This window comes from Trichosurus vulpecula, chromosome 1 (genome assembly GCF_011100635.1).
Source record: "Trichosurus vulpecula isolate mTriVul1 chromosome 1, mTriVul1.pri, whole genome shotgun sequence".
NCBI lineage: Eukaryota > Metazoa > Chordata > Mammalia > Diprotodontia > Phalangeridae > Trichosurus > Trichosurus vulpecula.
In genome coordinates this window covers 181,508,341-181,515,513 of record NC_050573.1, presented here as the reverse complement: position 1 = coordinate 181,515,513, position 7,173 = coordinate 181,508,341, and positions in this window count along the sequence as shown.

Here is a 7,173-nt window from a genome sequence, read left to right as displayed (position 1 = left end):
AATTACTTTGTGGTTTTTTCCTAACTCAGTAATGGCTCAAGTAAAGGTCTAGCAGCTGAACCCTTAGACATTTATTTAATTTGGTTCTGACTCCCCATTAAGCTTTTGTGAAATATTTAAATGAGTTCTGATATCCAAAATTGAAATCTAAAATATGTTGTCGATGAAAGGAGACTAAAAGCCAAAATGTGAAGCGGGTAAGATACATTTGGCCAATCTCCAAACCTACCCAATAAATTTCTTGGGAAGCTTTCACCACAGAGTTACTCCTTCAGTGGTTTTTGAGCATTAATAATACATGTGCATTTCATCAAACAGGGGTTTCAAGACACTGAATCCTTGTGGAATCAGTCTGTGCTTTCTACCTTAACAAATGAAGTACCGAAGCTCGTAATGGTAATTAGTCTGCAAAGGCTGGGGGTGCATAGCCCAGATAAGAGAAGATTTAGGAAGGAAGAGGTAACTTCAAAGCTTTGAAAGGCTATCATCTGGAAGAGAGACCATACTTGTTCTGTTTGGCCTGCAATAATAGAACTAGGGAAAATATGTAGGAGCTGTAAAGAGGAAAATTTGGGCTTGATGTAAGTAAAGACTTCCTAATGAGTGAAGCTACCCAAAAATGTAATGGACTGCCTCAGAAAGGAGTGAGTTGTCCTAACCAAGGCTGCTTGACCACTTGTTGGTGTATTATCAAGGAACTTCTTCATATAGGGGTTGGACTAGGTGGCCATTGAGATCACTTCTAACTAAGATTCTGCGACACTCTTATTTCCTTCCCTCCCCCTCAAATAAAATTCTCTATATTAGATTCATCTTCTCATGTATCTTTACATGAATTGATCAGTCAACAAACATTTATTAAACTCCTACTATATGACAGACAAGCACTAAGTATCAGGAATACAAAAAGGCAAAAACCCCACAAAAACAGCCCCTGCTTCCATAATAATGGAGGAAACAACATGTAAATAGTTAACAAAATTTTATGGAACATCTATTCTATGACAGGCACTGGACTAAGTGCTGGGAATACAAAAAGTAGCAAAAGGCAGTCTCTGCCCCCAAGAAGCTTACAATCTAATGGGGGGGACAATATGCAAACAAATATGTACAGAACAAGCTGTACACGGGATATATAGTAAGTAATTAAGAGAGGGAAGGTGCTAGAATTAGGAGGGGCTGGGGAAGGCTCCCAGTAAAAAATGGAGTTTTGGATGGGACTTAAAGGAGGTCAGGGAGGTGAGTAGTCAGAGGAGAAAAGGAGAACCATTCCAAGCATGGGGGACAGCCAGGGAGAATGCTTGGAGCCAAGAAATGGAGCTACTCATTTATGGAATAGCCAGGAGGCCAGTGTTACTAGATCAAAGAGTGTGTGTTTGGGGATGAGGTGTAAGAAGATTGGAAAGGTAGGAAGAGACTAGGCTGTGAAGTGCTTTGAATGCCAAACAGCATTTTGCATTTGTTACTAGAGGCAATAGGGAACTGCTGGAATTTATTGTGTGGGGGGTGGTATGACCAGATCTGTGATTTAGGAAATCACTTTGTGGCTTAACGAATAATAGATGAGAGTGTGGAGAGACTTAAGCAGCCAGACTCAAGAAGAGGCTATTGAAATAATCTAGGCATGCAGTAATAAGGGTCTGCACTGAACAGTGTGTATCCTTTGACCCAGAAATATCATTACTAGGCATATACCCCAAAGAGATCCGATAAAGAGGTAAAGGACCCATTTGGACAAGAATATGTATAGCATCACTTTTTTATTATAGCAAAGAACTGGAAAAAAGTGGGTGTCCACCAGTTAGGGGATGACTAAACAATTTCTGATAAATGAATGGAATGGAACATTATTGTACCATAAGCTAATGAAAGGGAGAGAGCCAGAGAAACAGAGGAGAACTTGTGTGAACCAACATAAAAAGTGATTATTCTTCCTTCATTCTTGAAGAACACCAATGACATCATGTCTTGACTTGCAGGTGAATTGGATTTAAATGAGATAGAGCTGTGCAAAGTCATGAGCCTCACTCTCTCCTCTAGAGTCCTTGGAGTCCAGTGGCTAGACGTAGGTCAAGATAACTGGCAGTGGCCCCAGATGCAGCAGGGGACTTTTGCCTTTTTAAGCTAAGGTCTTTCCCAGGTCTCAGTTTGTCTGAGGCAATATCCATAGAATGTAGTGATCAAACCCAGAACAATATAGACAAGAATTACAACATTATAAAGGAAAATAGGTTTGAAGGCTTAAAAACCATAATCAATAACCAAGAACTATTAATGCAATGACCAACTGACATTCCAGAAGACTGGTGACAAGTCATGCTTCCCACCTTTAGGACTAATGAGATATACATTTTCGGATGTAGCTAATGTACGTATTTGTACAAAATAAGGATTCATGATTCTACTACAATCCTCTTTTTCTGTTCTTTGTATTTAAACATGTCTGTGCTTATTGTTTTTTGTCAATTTCACAAGAATAAAAAATAAAATTTAAAAAAATTCAAGAATGTGGTCTCATTGTGGGAGTGAGTGGAAACTGAGCAATTTAGCTGCTCCAGGCATGGTCCCTGAAGGTCTGGTTTAGAGAGAGTAACAGCAACAGCTACCACTGAAGGACTGGAAAATAGTCGAGAAGAAAGCAATGATCACCAATTCACCAAGAAACAGCATGGCTTCGTTAAAAGCAGATCGTGCAGACTAACCTCATTTCTTTTTTTGACAGGCTTGTTAAACTAGTCAGTAAAGAAGTTCTTTAGCCTCGTGCCATCTTTGTGAACAACAATGAAAGACACACATGCTACAACGGTACAGTTAGGTGGATTCAGAAATGGTTAAAGGAGTGGATGCTAAGAAGGTCATTGAAAGGTCAATGTCAAAATGGAGGATGGTCTGTAATCCAATGTCTCAGAAATCTGCCCTTGGCCCTGTACTTGTCAACTTCATTTTTTATCAGTACTCAATAACAGCTTGTTAAGTTGAACTGAATCAAATGAATTTGGAGGCACAGATGTCACATTTATCAAATTTGCAGATGACACAAAGCTGGAGAGGAAAGCTAACATAATAGATAACTGTGTCAAGACCAAAAAATAACTTGACAGATTAGAGCAAAAGTCTGAATCTTAACAAAAATGAAAGATGATATAGGTGTATGTACAGTTTGATACAAGTTAAAAAAAGTCATTGTCATAAGCAGGATCATACACATACAGGTGGAAGGGAACTTTTTCTTGTTCAGTCCTTTTTCAGGCATGTCTGACTCTTCATGACCTTATTTGGGATTTTCTTGGTGAAGACACTGAAGTATTTGGACATTTTTCTCTCCACCTCATTTTACAGATGATTTACAAAAAGGGTTAAGTGACTTCCCCAGGGTCACACAGCTAGTAAATATCTGAGGCCAAATTTGAACTCACGAAGAGGAACCTTCCTGACTTCAGGTGTGGCTCTCTATCCACTGTTCTATCCACCTAGCTGGAGGCCATCACGTCCAATGCACTCATCTTACAGATGAAGAAGCAGAAACCCAGAGAACTGAAGTGACTTTCCCAGGATTACACCGCTAGAAAGTGTTTGTGGTGGCATTTGAAGTCCAGGTCTTCCGGACAACCTGCCCAGGGTCACACAGAAATATGCATCAAGGTGATAATTGAACCTAGTCCATCTTACTCCAGAGACAGTATTCTTTCCATTTTATTACATGAAGATGGATGAAGATAACTCTGGGAGTTTTAACAAGCCACAAGCTGCGTCGGAGTTAATAGTGCAGTATGACAACTAACACAATCTTGGGCTGCACTGTGCTGAATAGTGTTTAGGACTAAGTATATAATTGTCATGCCATATTTTTCCCCAGGCATATGACGTTTGGAGTATTGTATTCGATTCTAGATGCCACATTCTAAGAAAGATACTGACATGCTAGAAAAACGTCCAAAGGAAATGAACAGGAAGAAGGACCTCTAGTCCATTTTATGAGGATCATATAACATTCCATCTCCTATGGCCTTTGTACAGGCTTTCCTCCATGAAATGTACTTCCTCCTCACCTCTACCTTGCAGAATCCTAGCTGACTTCAAGGCTCAGGGAGGCCTTTCCCAAGTCCCCTAGTATTTAGTGCTCCTTTCACCCCCAGAAACTTGCTTCTATTTATTTTGTGTGTACTTCGCATTTTCAACTCTAGGTCCGTTTGTACTATTTCCCTCAGATAAGGAAGAGAAAAGGCTGTCTTGCTTTCCAGAAATTGCAAAGTTCCTTTAATGATCTCAAATTTGTCGTGAAAGCAAAGTCCTATGTTTTTCAATACTAATATTTCACCACTGTGGCTAGATGGCAGTGGAGTGTGGAATATCACAATGTCAGAAGAAGGAGAGGTAAGTATTGCACAGAGTGCAATGATGAGGAGCATGGGGAGTGTGAGCAGACTGCCACACATAACCACCAAGGAACACTGAACAAGATTAAATGACATCATCACAGAATCGTACAACAGGAAAAGAAGATGGGCTGGACATCTGGAAAGAATGACCATAAGTAAAGCCTCTAGCATGTTGGTGACCCTATGCAATAAATGAGCTTGTGAGAGAACACAGACAAGAGGAAAGAGTGTGAGGGAGACTAGGGATTAGGATTGGAGTGGGGAGGGGAGAGCGATTTTCACTAAAGGTAGGAAAACAATAGGCAGTGGACAGCAAGCTGGGCTTGGAATCAGGAAGACTCATCTTCATGAATTCAAATCCTCCCTCAGACACTTATTAGCTGAGTGACCCCGGGTAAGTCACCTAATCCTGTTTGCCTCAGTTTCCTAGCCTGTAAAATGAGCTGGAGAAGGAAATGGCAAACTGCTCCAGTATCTTTGCCAAGAAAACTCCAAATGGGGTCATGAAGAGTCAGATATAACTGAAACAATTGAACAACAACAAAAGGAAGAAAATATGCCCAGGATTGGGGAGCCCACGTGATAAGAAGGTACCCTTTGCAAATTTTGTAATGTTAATCACTACTCCCTCTCCGAGTTTCAGAGAAAATATTGAACCGTAGTGTTTCAGAATGTGGAGTTCCTCAAGACTTCTCCTTTGGCTATGCAATGGCTCCCTGATTTAGGGAAGCCTCTGTGCTACTAGGTCGAATACAGGAAAATAGTGAAGGGATGTTCAATTTACATCCAACTTCCTTGAAGTTAGTTCTGTTCCTTGAAGTTTATCTTTGCTGTTTCTTCCATAGGATTTTGCATAATATTGCTGAATGTGTGGGAAGACACCTTGATAGAGAAAGGGGGCCTATACATGAGACTCAGGGAGATATGTCTGATTAGCCCTAAACAACACCCAATACAACCTAACAAGCATTTAAGTGCCTACTACATAAGAGGCACTAGGCTAGGAATAGGGAATGTGAAGACAAAACCAAAATTATTCTTTGCCCTTGAGGAGCTTACACGCACCTATATCTGACACTATATCTCCCGTAGGTGCACTATCACCTGAGCAAAATTAATAAGGCCACCCCTCCACCCTCATACACCCCCAAGGCTGCATGTGGCCTTTTTAAGTTATGATTTTTCCACTTGAAAGCTGTCCTTGATGTTCATTTTACGCAGATTTCACCTAAATAAAAAAATGTCTAGGAGCATGGTTCGCCCTGGGATTTCCCTGTAATCCACTTTACCTAGAAATTCTCAATTTTCTCCATATAATACCCAACTTAGTTCTGTTTAACCCCAATCCTTCATTCATTTAAGGCTATCTAATTAGCAATCGAGAATTATTCATTAATTGCCTACTATGAGCTAGGTACTACCCTAGCTCAGAATACAAAAATAGAAAATAAACAAAAAACAACAACAATAACAAAATATTCCTACCCTAAAAGAATTTACTTTCTTTTAGAAGAACCAACATGTACATTTAAAATTTTTAAGAAATAAACAAAATCCATACATGATAATATTCATGCGTAGCAAGAATGTTGATCTTGGTGTGATTTGTTTCCTCCGGTAGAATCAGTTTATTTAGGTCACTGGAATATACATCTGTAATAACAAAAGTCAAATTAATATTTATTGATCATCTAAATACCTTCTGCTACCCTTCTACATAGGTGGTCTATAGAAACAGATGTGAACAGATGTGGAAACACAGTGAACTGGGCACCACTTTGTATTTTTCTTTGTTTCATAGTTGAACAATTCATCGCCTGATGGGCACCCAACTTGTGTTTAAACTCTCCATAGTTAGGTAGGCTGGTCCTCAGAAAGCAAACACAATCTATCAATAAGACATTCCTCAAAACCTTTCTAGAATGATGGTCCCTGTGTCACATTCCACTGGCAACCCTCTAAGCCACAAAGCGGCAGATTAGGACTTTGTGAGAGACTAACACTCAAATGGATGTGTTGTCTCATTAATATATACATTCCCTCCAGTGATGCAGATTGCAACTCATCCATGCCTGCCATTCTGTTCAATCTTCCCTAGTGCTGCCCAACCAGATTAAAATGTAATTGGGAAAATAAATCAAAAGACAATAAAAACAGAGATAACATTACATTTTAAAACTAAATCAAAATGAGGCTCCAGGGATTTCTATATATGGATTTGTTATTGTTGTACCCTACTCATCCTGAACCCGTTTGCGGTTTTCTTGGCAAAAAATACTGGAGTGGTTCTCCATTTCCTTCCCCAGTTCATTTTACAGATGAGGAACTGAGGTAAACAGGGTTAAGTGACTTGTCTAGGGTCACACAGATAGCTGAAGACTGAGGCCAGATTTGAACTCAGGAAGAAGTTTTCCTGACTCTAGACCTGGCACTCTATCGACTGTACCACCTACCTGCCTCACATATTGGTTAGTGTCCCCATTTCTATTTGATCTGAATGCCGCTGATCTAGAGCAGAGATGTTAAACTCTGTAAAACTCCCAAGTTCTGCCAAATCAGATTAAAATGTAATTGAAAGATGTTTAACAAAACAAAATAAATAAAAAGACAATATAACATAGATAATACTAATTTGTGATTTTCTAAGTCAATATGTGGGTCCCCACTATTTGAGTTTGAGACCAGTGGTGTAAAGGATACTACCAACTATAAGGAACATCTCTTCAACTTGGATTCTGCCCTGGATAACTTCCATCAGTGATGGTGGTGAACCCTTTTGGTGATCCTTTCTTGT